General features: G+C 36.0%; 1 protein-coding gene across 1 annotated transcript in view; it reads right to left on the bottom strand.

Moving 5' to 3' along the window:
- Positions 1-15,517, bottom strand: part of GRM5 (glutamate metabotropic receptor 5) — a 481,197-nt gene that overhangs the window by 303,085 nt on the left and 162,595 nt on the right. The gene's annotated exons all lie outside the window — the stretch shown is intronic.

Below are 15,517 nucleotides of genomic sequence, written 5' to 3'. Positions count from 1 at the left end.
AATCGAAACGAAGGCAAACTAAGTGGGACATGAGAGTAGAAAAAGAGTTATAGGTATGGGGAACATTATGGGGGGAGGTCAGTGGGGAGGGTGAATAGGAAAAGGGAGTGAGATGGTACAGGAATTAAGAAGCATAGTAGGAGGGAGTGGAGTAGATAGGAAGATGTTGAAAAGAACTATATGCACAACCAATGGACATGGACTAAAAGAGGGGGACAACTGAGGGAGGGGGATCATTGGGCGGAGGGGAGCAGAGGGAAAATAAATTGGGACAACTGCAACAGCATAATCAAAAAAACATATTAAAAAATTTAGCAATGTAAACTATGGGTAAATATTGAGTATAATAAAGACATACATAAAAAAAAATATTACTTGGCTAGTAATACAAAACTTACTTCTCCTATAACTGCTATCTCTGTAGGTGATTCCAAGTTTCTAACCAGAAAACCGTAAAAATTCTACCAGTCAAAATATGGTTTTCAGCATTCTCCAGTTTAAGATGATTTCATTAGGTTTTTATTATGTACCAAGTATTTTTTCAAGGACAGATGATAGAGCAGTGAACAAAATAAATAAAAATTCATGCCCTGGCCCTGGGCTGGGCAGCTCAGTTGGTTGGAGCATTGTCCCCAAACACTAAAAGGGTGCAGGTAGGATTTCAGTCAGGGTTCATACCTGGGTTGTGGGTTACATCTCAGGTTGGGGTTTGTATGGGAGGCAACCGATCCATGTTCTTCTCTCACATTGATGTGTCTCTCTCTCTCTTTCTCTCTCTCTCCCCTCTCTTCCTCCCTCTTTCTCTCTCTAAAAATCCATGAACATATCCTTGGGCGAGGATTAATAAAAACCCTGTCCTCCTATAGTTTATCGTCTAGCACACACTAGAGACACCACAAACCAGGTCAGTAAGAAAATTGCATAGCATATTAGAGGGGAGTAAGTGCTGTTGAGTAATATAAAGTTGGTAGGGAGTGGGAAGTACGGGCAGCAGTGTGTGTTTCAAGTTTCCATACAGTGGTCAGGGGAGTTACCCTAAGAAGGTAACATTTGAGTGAAAACTTCAGATAAAGAATCCAGTGATGAGATATCACAAGTGGAAGACTGTTTCAGGCAGAAAGAAGGAACAGTAAATGCACAGGCCCTGAGGTAAACATCGGACTAGGATTTTTTGAGGAACAATATAAAGACCATTATGGCTGAAGAAGCGGGGGAAAGGAGAGGAGTGATAGGAAGGGAAGGGGGTATTGTGGGAGTCTGGTAAAATACTGTAAAGACTGTGGCTTTTACTCTAAATAAATTGGCAAGTCAGTTCAATGGATTTTGAGGGAGGAGGAAGAGTAAACTTGTACATTTAAGTTGCCATCTTGAACAAGATCCCAATGTAATTTTTAAAAGTATTCCTTGGGATAGAGCAAATTATAAATTTACCAGTTAGGTTCCTAATTTCACATCTACTTTTGTTTGTTCTAATTTGAGTTGGGGTGTGTGTGTGTGTGTGTGTTTAATTTGTATATTTGGATATGAAGATATCAGCATCCAGAAAACTAAAATGACAATGTAAGAAGAAAATAAGTAAATATGATAAACACAAAAATATAAAATTTCATTCTAAAAAGTAAAATAACAACTTACTCTCATCAATATTAAGTACCGAAAATCATACTTGTTATCATTATTATACACCAGTGTTTGAGGTTTTATTGAATGTGATAAGTTGAGAAAATGATGCAATTATTATAATAGAGAGAAAAATATGCAATTTTGGGTGTTGATAAAATTTTTGATATCTAGAAAACAGAAAGCCTCTGGATTCTGAAAATAGCTAAAAATATTTAAAGAGGAATTTCATTATCTAAACATGCCATGGCTTTTCTCTAGGTTAGCAATATAAACTAGAAATGAAAAATATGCTAAAACTATAAAACACTGTAATAATTCAATAAAAATATAAAATTTTTATAACATAATCTATCTTTATGGAAGGGTGCAAAAATACAAATAAAATTTTTTTCCTATTTTTGGTTCAGAACATATAATATCACTAAATTTTCAACCCTCCCAAAATTAATGTTTGGAAACCTAACATTATAATCAGAAAAAATAATATTAAAGTTTTTATGAACCAACAATATTTAACAAAAATAATAAAATTATGGAAGTAGGAATAATTAGGGTGGTATGTCTTACCAGTTATTAAAGTATACTAGAAAGACAGTGCTATAAAACATTATGCAGCTGGCAGAAAAAAAAAGACAAATCAAACTATGATGCCAAAGGGAGAATCTAAAATTATATAAGTATACAGAAAATATGTAATTTTGTAATGTAAAATTTAACATATAAAGCATTGTTATTTCAGTGGAAAAGTATTACTTATTTAGTAAATCCTGCAAACACATTTGAGCATCTATCTTAAAGAAAATAATGCTGTATTTATTACTGCATAGATTTAACTAAAAAATAATTGATTGCATTAAATGAATAAAGGTAAAAAAACAAACAGTATTTCCTGGCTTCAGAGAAACCTTTTTGATCAAAGAAGGAAATTCAGAACTACAAAAGAAACACATTTTATTATATACCTAAATGGAATGACAAACTGTAGTATAATCAGAGTAAAAAGACACACACACACACACACACACACACACACACACACAATGAAAATAGGGGAAAATATGTTTGTCAATGATTATAAGAAGAAGAAGAAATGTAAGAAAGAAAACAGCTGAGTTATTCATGATGGTTATCTAGAGGGAAGGAAAGGAGAGAAGTGAGGAAGAAGAGATAAGGAAAAAAATAAAAGAGATAATGGAAATATGGGAAAATATGCATTAACCTAATGTCTATTTATATTAACGTACTGCCTCTGCCCACTTTTTAATTGTATTGTTTTCTTTTTTCTTTCTTTCTTTCTTCCTTTCTCTCTCTCTCTGTTTTTTTTTTTTTTTTTTTTTTTTTTTTTGGTGTTCAGTTGTATGAATTCTTTATAAATTTTGGATAGTATCCCCTTATCAAATGTATCACTGGTGAATAGGTGAATACCTTCTTCCATTTAGTAGGTTTCTCTTTGTTTTGTTGATGTCTTGATAAGAGTGTTAGAAAACAATACAGCTTTAAAATGTTCTGAACAAATAATTAAAACATTTCTAATCAACATTTACTTTCTTAGTTAGCAAGTCTAATGTAGGATCAGAGTACTGAAGAAACTAGACCTGCTCTTTCCCTTCTGAAAGAAACCAAAACCTTTGAAGCAGCCCAGACATATGTCCAAACATGTTCATGGTATTCCTTGTCTCACTCTCTTACTGATTATCTGACTTTTCCCATTGCAAGTGATTGATTAGTTGACTGCATGGTTTAGCCTCAGAGAGGTACCTCATTTTTCACTAATGTGTTTTGTGAAGGTCAGAAGCTTAGTGTTTGATACAAAACCTGTGAATTAGACCTCTCTCATAAAATCATACGGAGTATGCCCTCAGAAATGAACTCCGCCTGCTACTGTGGGCTTTTACGTGGCTTCCTTGAAGGGCAACACACATTCATTCTGCTTTTCTCCTCTGCAAGGGCCTGAGAAACCTGTTTGTCACTCAAGCTGACAGGGGTCGGAGAGAGCCCTTTTCTACCTCTACCTAGCTGCCGTACTTGGTTTTCCTCTGCAGTCACAGCCATTCTCAAGTATGTATAATATATTAGGTAGTAAAGGCACAATAGTCCTGGCTGGTTTGGCTCAGTGGATTGAGCGTCGGCCTGCGAGCTAAGTGTCGCTGGTTCGATATTCCAGTCAGGGCACATCAGAGAAGGAAAACTCTGACTCCAAAAAAACCTCCGCTGCCTTGCGGCATACCTCTTCAGGGGAAAGGCTAAGGGAGTAAACCCCGACAGAAAATCCGGAGCCGGAGTCCCTAAGGCGGTTTGACGCTGTAGTCAACACTGGCAACTCCTGCAGCGCACCTGAAGCCAAGCTGTATTGACTCCGTCTTTCCCTTGGACCCTTCAGCTGCGAAGAGAGGGGGGGTCTGCTGCATGGGCAACAGCAGACCCTCCATATCACCCTGCCCAGACTCTGTAGCTTCAGCTTCACTGGAGAGGACACTTCAGCGTCATCGCAAGATGTCGATTCAACACGGGAGGAGACAGATACCGTGTCACTCCCGAGTCGGACTGCACAACCATTCTCGGCGGTGCAGATAGACTCTTAAGAAGCTACACCATCGTCTCTCGAGATGGACGGCTGCCGATATAAAGGCACAAAGATTAATGAACCTTTATCCATACTTCCAGGAGCTCATATTCCGGTGGAAAAGAGGAAGATAAAAAACACAAAACAAGAAATGAAAAGTCACAAAAGCTTTAAGGGACCTGTGGAAATCCTATTAGAGTTCAGAAAGTCTTTTAAATCGTTGGGAAATGTCTTGATGGGGGATTCAAATGTTGGAAAATTTTTGTTTCGAGTAACAGCTAATGAGCTCAGTAATCAATGTATGTAAAAAGCTATTGTTTCGGAGGTAGGACCCACCTCTGTGCCTAAGGAGGACTGCAAGCAATCAAGATGGTATCTGAACCATTGTACTCCAGGGTGACTGCTGCCGAGGACACAAAGACCACTGCCCAGGGCACAGGAACCACCACCCAGGACACAGATAAAAGGACACTGCAGCTTTTATCCAATTAACCTTTTCCCTGAATTCCAACCCCCTTACCTACTCTTCTCCTTATAAAAAGGGCCCATTTTATAATGGAATTTAAGACAGTCTATTAGGGTACAAACCCGCTGTCTTCTCAGATTGTTCAACCATCTGAATAAAGCACCCATAAGGTTTCAATCCCTGTCTCTGCTTATTGGGTCTGGGAGATGACAGGCAGCACGAGCACCCGCTTTTCTAGTTTCAGTCTTACATAATAAACCTGGGTTTCACTGGTAAAAGACAGTGAAATCATTCCAAAGCGAAGTCAGTGTAGGTGGAACTGTGAGCCAGGTATCTTTGCGGAATTACTGTATACAAATTTTGATATAGGAAAGGTGAAGACTTGGACTTGGTGGGAGGGGTATAGAAATGTATCAGTTCTGATACTTAGGTGGCATGCATTGGCACAGATTTATCCTTTGGTTGTAGATTTTATCTAAGTGTATACATCTTAGTAGCTGTTAAATATTTTAAATCTCACCTCTGGGTATAATGGGAAGTGATTGGCAAATTTGGCCATATGTTGAGGGGCATGTATACCAAATTTGGAATTTGAATATGAAAGAAAAAGGGAGTCAATTAAGATTATTATACAGAAGGATTAAAGAATTAAATTAGTCTAACAGAAAACTAACTTTCAGGAAAATGGGGAAGATGGATAGAGGGAAAAGGGAGGAATTTTTAATCCATGTCCATCAGTCTAATTTAGCAAATGAGAGAAGAAAAAACTTTATTAGAAAGATGAATATGTACACTCAGTATATTCCTTCCTAAATTTAGCATGTTCTTTTATTTTTGAAAAAAAATTAATCAGTCAGGATTGAATAAGGAGGCATTTCAAATGTACTGTATGTTCCAATTACTTTGAACATTATGTTCCAGGATGCTAAAATCACGAAAAGCTCCTTTGTTCTTGGTCTCCTTCTCCACTGATAAACACCACACTCAAACTTGCACTCTTAACTTCAACCTACATTGTTAGAACTGTCTGATTCAATGACCCAGCAGGAGCCTTACAACCTCAAGGAAAAATGAAAAGAAAGTGGAGTTTATGTGCAAACCATGCCTACTGCTGAATAAATATTCAAAGCGTAAGTCCTAATACGTTGTGTAAGTAAGCAGAATCGCATTCACAGATGAAAAGAATTCCAGATCAGACAACAATAAACTTGAAAAGGGCCAGAGAGTAAATATTGTAGGATTTATGGGATATATAGTCTCTGTTACAACTTACACTCAACTCTACCATTATAGCCCAAAAGCAGTTATACACACTGTATAATAAATGAGTGTGATTTTTTACAATAAAACTTTATTTACAAAAATAAAGAGGGACCTGGATTTGGCCCATGGACCTTTGTCAGCACTTTTAGAGTGATATATCACAGTGTCCTCTATCTTGGAGAAACATGTACGTAAGACATTCATTATGTGACAGAGTGGGGTCTCCAAAAATCCCCAGAGCTTGTGGGTTGAGGGGTGGGGAAAAGGGAACAGGTTTTTAAGATTCCTTTGCATGACTATGGTTAGTAGCTAGTGCCTTAGTTATGCAAATAGTTTTGGTTCTTCCAAGGCTCCAAGGCGATGGGAGGGGTTTTGACCACGGAATGATGTGGAATAGAGAGCCTGTGCCAGGCTCTGTGAATAGTCAGAACCGGTGACTCTACCCACTGCATCACAGGATGAAGTCAGGGATTTAACAATAGGTGGCAACCTATTTTAGAGAAGAGAGGAGACCCACACAGTTTGCAAGGAGGGCAGAGAAGAATTCCTTGTAGCTTGGAAAGGAAAGAGAGAACTCCATGCTTCTTTGAAAGGGAGAATACCATGTGACTTTGAAAGGGCAAAGCACATGTTTTCCTGGACTGTTATACAGAGGCTGATTAAATCGTACCCCAGATCCTAAAGGAGACAGCTGACAGATAAGGGATGGGAACTTCTGGCCATGTTTTTGGCTTTTAGCCTTTTGGGGAGCAAGGGAAGTGCTGGGTCCCGTGAGAGAACAGGGCTCTGAGCTGAAGTGCTCACTGCCCTCCCCAGGTTGGAATATTGTAAATAAAGACCTTTTTCCCTCAACACTAGTTGTTGGGTTTTATACCAAGGCACCACGTGAAAGAAACCCTTTTCTTTCTGTAACAATTACACCAAATCATATTAGTCTTCTAGAAAACAATGATGAAAGATCAAATGACTTTCACCTGGTCTCACCACAGAAAAATATTCTGTGTGTTTGCCTTTGCTTCTTCACAGATGTTTGATCATTTTTATAAAGCAATTTAAAGTTTTCTCTCTCCCCAAAACTAAATTTTATCAATGTCTTTGCATGTAAAACAGTAATTCAGATTGATTAGTTCATCTCATTATTTAATTTTTCTGGTCTACAGAATGCTGGATTGCTCCAGGCTTTATCTTACTTTAAAAAAGAAGAAATCTCTGTTTCAGAGTCATCTTTAGATACTATTTTCCTTTATTAAAGGTTGTCTATTTTAGCACTATATAAAAATAAATTAATATTTTATACCATAAGGGTCTGATTTTTTATTGAAATTAAGGATTATCAAAGATCTAAATATATCATAGTGGTTAATAATACATTCTCTTCAACCCCTCCTCTGCCACTTTATGCCTATGTAATATTGAGAAAATGAGTTGTCTTTCTGTGCTTCTGTTTCCTCAGCAATAAAATTAGGTTAACTATGATAGCTTTTGAATAGAATTGTCATAAAAAGTTAATGAATTAATTATTTAAGCCAACCACTTACGGCAGTGCTTGATACACACAAGAAGATAATAGCTATTATTATCATCCAATTGTTTTAAAATTTTATCTAAACAAATATTAGAAGTGCAATCTGTCTTAAGCTACCAGAAGCCTTTGAGATGCAGAGGCCTCTAAAGCGCAAACCCTAAAACCAGAAGAGGCCTCCAGACTCACCAGTGGGTTTCATCCCTCACACAGGAATCCCTCTCTGTTCAGGAACATCCAGGTCCTCTATTTTCCTTCTACGCATTTTCACTTGTCAGATTGGAACCAGAGCATTGTTCAAAGCAACCAATTTCATTTAAATTTCAGCTGCACGTCTAGTGAGCACAGCAACATTGATGAGACAAGTAATGTCTCTGAGTTTTACAGTCTTCATTGTAAGTCAAGTTAATATTGTCTATCTACTTTAGATGGAACTTCTGAGAAATAGAGTACATCTTACTCTTCACATTTTATGGGGAGAGTTTCAGAACTTTCTACTCCCCAGGAAGGAAAAGCTAAAAAGAAAACACACAGCTTTTCTCCACTATCTCCCTCCCTTCTCTGCTAGGCATGAGTGACTTATCTGTCTGGGGAAACTGGAGCATTTAGCGTGTGTGGCTCAGCCTTTACTTTTTACGGAGCAGTCTGCCCTCTGAACCGAAGAGTTTTCCTACTGTCATTCCGAAAGCCATGTTCTAAAGCAGGGAAGTCCTGCTGTAATTGAACAACAAAATTCAAAAAATGGAAATAAAACACCGGAAAGCCTGCTATTGCCCAGCCCTGCTAGTGACTCTGGGGGTTGGGGTAGCATTAGGAGTTCCATTTGGTCACAGGTCAAAGCCTCTAATTAGTGGATGTACATAAGTCTCCATGACTCACTTCTTCTGGTTTTTAATTTAAGAACAAGGCTGTTCATGAACCTTTAAAACCCTAACAACAGTGAGAATCTATTACACTACTGATGTGACAATACTGGTACAAACATTAAATCTGTTATTTTAAGATCATTTCTCCTTTATAATATAGCCAGATCTTCTTTTTCTCCCATAGTTTACAATAAATGGAGTAATATAAAATAAAGATAACATATGATACCACTTATTATCGATGTAGTTTTCCTGGTTCTCCAACCCCTATTGACAACTTCTCAACCTACTCTCTCCTGGACCCCTGCAACACACACACACACACACACACACACACACACACACACACACACACACACACACAGCCTCCCTTCTTGCCTCCAAATTTATAAGAAAAGAGGGACTATCAAGTGAGTTTCCCATTTAGCCCCTGGAATATTTTTTATTTCTGTTTCAATTCTGGTGTTGACTCCCTCAGCTTGCTCCCTCCATGTGTGCTTTGTCACCCATTCCCACATTTAGGGGGGGTTTACACTATGAATTGTACCCTCCTCATTTATTAAATTCTCCTTTCCTACCTGGATCCTAAAATTCATCAACCAATTACAGAGGCGGATTAAGATTGGTTGAGGCCCCAGGCACAGAAGAAAATACGGACCCCTTAAACAAAAGAGAGAGACAGGGAAAATAAAAATACATGTTAACCATATTCTTAAATAAATAAAAAAATGCACATATGAAACCAAACTTGGTATCATTAGAAAAAAGTGTAAAGTTGGGGTTTTGAAGGGCCCTTCAGAAGTCAGGGCCCAGGGTGCGCGCCCGCCATTAAATCTGCCTCTGATGATAATTATTAAACAAACCTCTGTGGCTGGCCTTTACATGCAATATACAAATCCCATGAGTCATTTAAAAAATGTAAAAAAAAAGCCCTGAAAGATAAAGCTTGGCATTGTTCAAAATGCCATAAATAAAATAAAAATTAAGTGACAGAGGAAAAATACTTGCTATACATGTCAATGAACTACTTTTCTTAATTTCTAAAGTGTTTTTAGTAAATCAGTGATTTTCAACCAGTGTCTCATAGTGTACTGGTGTGCTGCAAGAGTTTTCAAATCAAGCAATACCTATCTATTTAGTCAGGGGCACTCACCTCTTTTCTCCTAGATTGTCAAATTAAAAAATGACAACAGCCAAAAAAACAATAGCCACCTGGAATGAATAAATCAAAGTTATACTTATTTTTTCTCAGATCAGCAAAAATATATATTTTTGGTGCAGCACAGAATTTGAATAGTTAATTTATGCTTGCAATGAGATGAAAAGGTTGAAAATTGCTGCTGTAAATTAATAAGGAAAAATGGACTAAGTGCATGATTAGATAGCTTGTAGAAAGTATAAATATGTATCACTTATTGACATATGAAAGGTGTACCATTTCAGTCATAATTGAAGAACTGCAAATTAAAAAATAATGATGCCAAATGCACCTATAAGATTAGCAAATGACAAATAATTAATACCCTGTGTTGACACAGATGTGGAAATATGCTTTTCACTGTATAGCTTTGTTCACCATTTAAATTATTTTTTATGATCATAAATTACATTTTTGGAAAAATAAAAATATTATGTTTAAAAAGGTCTTTCTTTTGACCTGATTTTTCTTCAAGATAAAGTTTTATCATGGAGAAAACAGTGGTTTATGTGCCATGGGTTTATTTTCTATCTTCTACTCTCTTGTTAGCTGCTTTATACTGAATGCTTTTATTTCTCCATTCACTCATCTTTTGCTAAATCATTAATTACTATCATCTCAATAAATCCAAAAGCCTGTCAGGTATTATTTTCACTTGGTCTCCTGGACTCATTTGACACTGCTGGTCCCTCCTTTAAACACTCTCTTCTATTGGTTGGTTGACAAGAAACTCTCTGGGTTTTCCTCTTATATCTTTGGATTTGCCTCTCCCTCTCTTTTTTTCACAATTCATCTTTTTTTAACCATTACATTTTGAGGTTCCTCAAAGCTAAATTCTTAGACTTTCTCTTTTTAAATTCTACACACCCATATCTTCAGTTAATAAATCTGAATTAGATGACTCACTCATTTTTATTTATAGCCTCTATGTCTCTTTTGAGCTCCAGACTCACATATTCTCCTGCTTTATTGATTATTTTTATATTTGAAATGCACATTAGGTCAGCTTATCCAAAATTGAACATATGATCTCCTCTCTTCCTCACACATGATTTCTTCCCAATTGTCTCCATTTCACCGAAAGGATCATCATTCACGTCATTATACAACATAAGAACTCAGGAGTCATCCTTGACATTTCCTCTTCTCTGCCACAATATCCAACATGTCAGCAGCCCCTACATCTATTTTTTTCAACTTATTGAGTTGTACATAATATATAAGTTGCCCACATTTAATGTACACATTTTGATGAGTTTGCATATACCCCTAAAGTTATCTCCACAAATAAGGTAATAAGGATATATTAAGTCATAAGTAGCTCTTGTTCTGCCACCTTTTTATATCCACACTGCCTTAGTCAACAGTATCATTTTTCTTAGGGATACTGGTCCCCTGTATCTGCCTTAATTCTTCTAATCCATAATCCATATCCCAGAAATATCTTCTGGAAGACCACACATATAATATTCTCATTTCTACAAAATAAATTCTTACCCAATAATGGAATAAATATCGAAGCACTTCAAGGCTGAAAATAGTGTCTCCTAGGCTCCTCTACAAAATTTTCACCCACAAACCCATATGGTTCAGAAAAGTTTGCATATTATATTAGGCATACACATTTAAACAACTGGCTGTTTATAGAATAAACATTATGCAATTAGTCTGTTCATCCCAACTCACTGTAAATAAGCCACAAGACAACTCCAGGCAAAATGAGGCATGGTTGGGCTGCCTTATTTGCATAATAAATTCATAACAAAAATCTCAACAATTTTCAAGGCATTTACTAGGTTTATTTAATTTTCAAAAAACAAAACAAAATCCTAAAACAGCAAAAAACAAAAATAAAGCAAAAGTAAACTGAGCTTATCACAAGTATAGAAACATTTATGTTGCTTAAAAAATAACTCATTATGATACTGAGAATGGCCACTTGAATAAGAAATTGGTAAGGTCTTGCGCAGCCATTTACTCTATTTCAGTCTCAATTCTCTCCCCTATAAAATGGGATATTAGTACCAAGCTCAAACTTGACATATCTAGTATTGCTCAAAGTATTTAATTAGTGCCTTTGTCTCTCTCTCTCCTCCCTCTCTCTTTCATTTTCTCTCATCTCCTCTCATAGTCTCTTCTTATGGCGTCCCCTCCTATCCTTCCTACTCTGTTTCCCTTCCTCCTTGTTTCCTAACATATAAAGGAATTCAATGAAAGTAACTTTATATTCACATGAAAATTAAATTACACTGAGTGGCCCAAATGGATTACAAGTATACTTGTTTTCAAATGGCTTTAATTTGAAATAAATACTCTGGCTCTATATAAGAATAAAGACTAATGTCTAATTCTGGTTAATAGCTACTACTATAGTTTTACTAGAACAATTATTTCTAATTCTATCCACAAAGATATTTATTAGAGTAAGCTCTTGTACTTTCCATTTTGAAAAATATTAATGTAGCATGACCTCCTACTAAGAAATACCAGTTACAAGTATATTTGCAATTAAGTGCCTTTCCTCGTATGGCCTGGTAACAGTAATCATACTAAAGAACAGAGAGTCTTAATTCAAAAAGATAAATCATTTTAGTTAAAGAAAAGATAAAGCCATCTTCATATAGTTAATCTGCCAAAAATTGTTCCTTGTTCCCAAGTTCATATTCAGGCTTACAATTCATAAATAATATATCTTAATATTTTCTGAGATCAAAAACTAAAACACTGGATCCATTCTAGAAAAATAAGTCCCTTTACAAATATTTTTTTTGTTTAGATTATTGATCCTTTTCTATTGTCAAAGTCAAAGCGTTTAGCAAGATATTTCAGGGACCTGGACAGCACATTTTTATTGGTAGTGAGACAGCAGATTACCCAGATCTCAAATGAGAAGACCCAGTGGCCAGGCCTATATTGCTCTAACATTCAACCAATGTGCAGCACAGATAGTGAGATATATTGATGGATGAGGTTGTCCTAACAGTAGAGTTATCCTAGTCCTGCCAAACACTTTAGTTGAATGACCTATTAAAGTTGGTTTTCCCAACACCCCTGTAGAGATTTATAAGTAACTGCATCTATTAAATGTGATACCTTCTAGGAAGTTCTGAATATAGACTCTTTTCTTGAAGCTCTGACTTCTAGTTTCTAAGAACCATTCATCCAAGTTAATTTGAGGGTGAGGGAAGAAGGAAGCACAGAGACTGGGAAAATATATGCAAACAAAACAATCTCAAAATACTAAGAGGAGTTATAGGGTGAATTGAATAGAAGTTTTTAGGAGGGTATATTAATGTTAAAATGCTAACTTAAATTTGAATTATGTAGGATAGTTTTCTCATAGCCGACCAGGACTTATAAAGAACTGGGAACTTGCTATCAGATTATAACTTCCCTCTGTTTCTATTCTATAGACGGGCTAGTAGATAAAAGCACTGAATTAAGAGTAAAGGTCATTAGGCGACTTATAATGTTGACCATGTCATCCAAACTTTTGGAGTATTAATTTTCTCACATAAAATGAGAGTAAGCAGATGGTCTAAATTCTCTCTTAAAACTATTAAATTTTGCTTTTCAGCTCACTACCTCAGACCTCCAGTTTTATGATCAGGAATACTTCAAGTTTACTGACAAGCAATGAAACACAGTGCTAAATACTCTCTAGAGTTACATAGACTTATTTTAATTTTGCCTTTATCATATACATCTATATGGCCTTCTTCATAACATTATTTCTCAATATTTATTGAGTCCTAATGTCCTTGTCTATAAAGTGAAGATGATAATAGTACTCAACATGCAAGTTATTCTTAGATTTATTTTTTTTATTGCACTTATTACCTTCTATATGGCTTGTCTTCTGTAAGGTTCATAAGAGTAGTGATTGTTGTCTATTTTATCCATTGATGCATCTCATCTTAACATATAGAATAGGCACTCAATATTTGTCAAATAAATAATTGGCATACAGCATTTGACAAATGATCCTATAAATGGTTTTATTAATACATAGAGTGCCACTGCACTATGAAGAAGTAGGAATGGAAGAAATAGGAATGCTTCAAAGAAAAGGTGAAGGGAACTGAGGACCATATTGTTGTTTTCAAATATTTGAAAGAGTATTGTATGCTATTTTTAAAAAAGAAGAAGAAGAATATGATCCAAGAGGTGGAAACTTCATGGAGTTATTTTGTTATTTTTTAAATTCAGAGTAAGGAAGACTGTTCTAAAAATATTGTTCAAAGATGAAATAAAGTAGTGCTCAAGTCAATGTTGAATTTTTTAAAATCCTCACCAAAGAATATGTTTTTAATAGATTTTAGAAAGAGAGGAAAGGGGATAAAGAGAGAAAAAAAGATTGATGTGAGAGAGAAACATCAATTGGTTGCCTCCAGGATGTGCCCCTACTGAAGATCAAACCCACAACCTAGGTATGTGCCCTGACCAGGAATTGAACCCTCAATCTTTTGGTGTGTGGGACAACACTCCAACCAATTGAGCCACCTGGCCAGGTCAATGTTTAATTATTATTAGCCAATCAATTAGAGAATTAAGAAATCTAATTAAAGGTTATCAAACTATCAGTCTATATATTAAATTATTTGAAGAGAAGTTCATGTAAACAACAAACTGAATAAATTTAAAAACATACAAGGTACAGAATTTTTTCATTGGGTGCTGTTGGCAATAAAAATACAGTTAGAAAGTATCAAATATAGTATAAATCAATTTTCCTTGTGTACATGTTATCAAAAACATTTACTTGTTGACAAATAATGGCTGAAAAGAAATGCTGCAGATTTGTCTTACTAATGTTGGCAAAAAAACAGATAGGAGATACAAAATCTTTTATTCTCTATCAGAAAGGCAGGGTTGTTTAAAGCCAGCTTTTTCTTTTCTGTTCTTTTATTCTAGTGGCAACACTGCACTTTGAAATTTAAGAATACTGGCAGTGGGAAGTTCCTGGGTTGTATGAAACTAATTGGTGCATCACTCTTGCCAGCTAGGGATGATTTTAGATAAAATGTATGACATCAATGAAAAAGGAATCTCACTCAATATCACTTTTATGAAGGATAGATAGACTCAATTAAAGTAGTACCATCAATCTCCTGCCATCAGATCAGACAGTAAAGAATAAGGTACATAAAGTGGCTATCAGTGGCTATTATAAAATATAGCTAAGCAGGAGCTATGTCTGATCACAGGTCAGTTAAGCATTTGGAAAATAAAAGAATCATTTTTTTAATGAGCTATTAAAAATAAATAACAAATGAGTTAACTTTCTATTTTGGACAGTAATATTGAGGTACATGCAGTAGTTCTGAGGAATTTCAATATTCTTTAGATTAGCTGCCTACTGAGAAAAGATATGTGATCAGATGCTAACTAACATCATTAAGGTACAACATGATGAACTGAATTCACACATTCAAGCTATGGTGTCATGTTACTCTAAAACAGTCAGTAGCAGCACCAGGGGCATCTCTGCCCATTGGCCAAGATGGTGGCAGGGGGAGATGGGGTCTGAACAAGCACCAAAAGCTAAAGAGAGAAATGCATAACCTCCCCTTCCCTCCCAGCACTCCAAAAGCTGGAAAGATAATTGGACTAGCAAAAAGCCCTACCTTCCCTATCCCTATAAGTACTGGGAGCTTAATTAGGAGAATTAAGATGGTCTTTCAGATGGCAGTCCACCATTTTCCCAGGTTGTGCTACACTTAAGTAAAACTCTTCCTTTTTGCACCAACACCTGTTTGGCTTTTAGTAGCAGTGGGCAGCCAAACCTCAGTTTTAGTTGGGCAATAGTCTTACTGATTGCAATGGTTAATTTTATGTGACAGCTTGACTGGGCCATGGGTTGCCCAGACATTTATTTGGTCAAACATTATTCTGGGTGTGTCTATGAGGGTGTTTCTAGATGAGATTAACATTTGTATCAGTAGAATGACTAATGAAGATTGTTTTTCCTAATGTGAGTGGGCCTCATCTAACCAGTTAAAAACCTGAATAAAAC

The sequence above is a fragment of the Furipterus horrens genome, unplaced genomic scaffold (assembly GCF_987537825.1).
Source record: "Furipterus horrens unplaced genomic scaffold, mFurHor1.1.pri manual_scaffold_2, whole genome shotgun sequence".
In the NCBI taxonomy this organism is placed as follows: Eukaryota; Metazoa; Chordata; class Mammalia; order Chiroptera; family Furipteridae; genus Furipterus; species Furipterus horrens.
The sequence above is the reverse complement of the archived record's forward strand: the minus strand, read 5'-3'. Positions and strand labels throughout refer to the sequence as shown.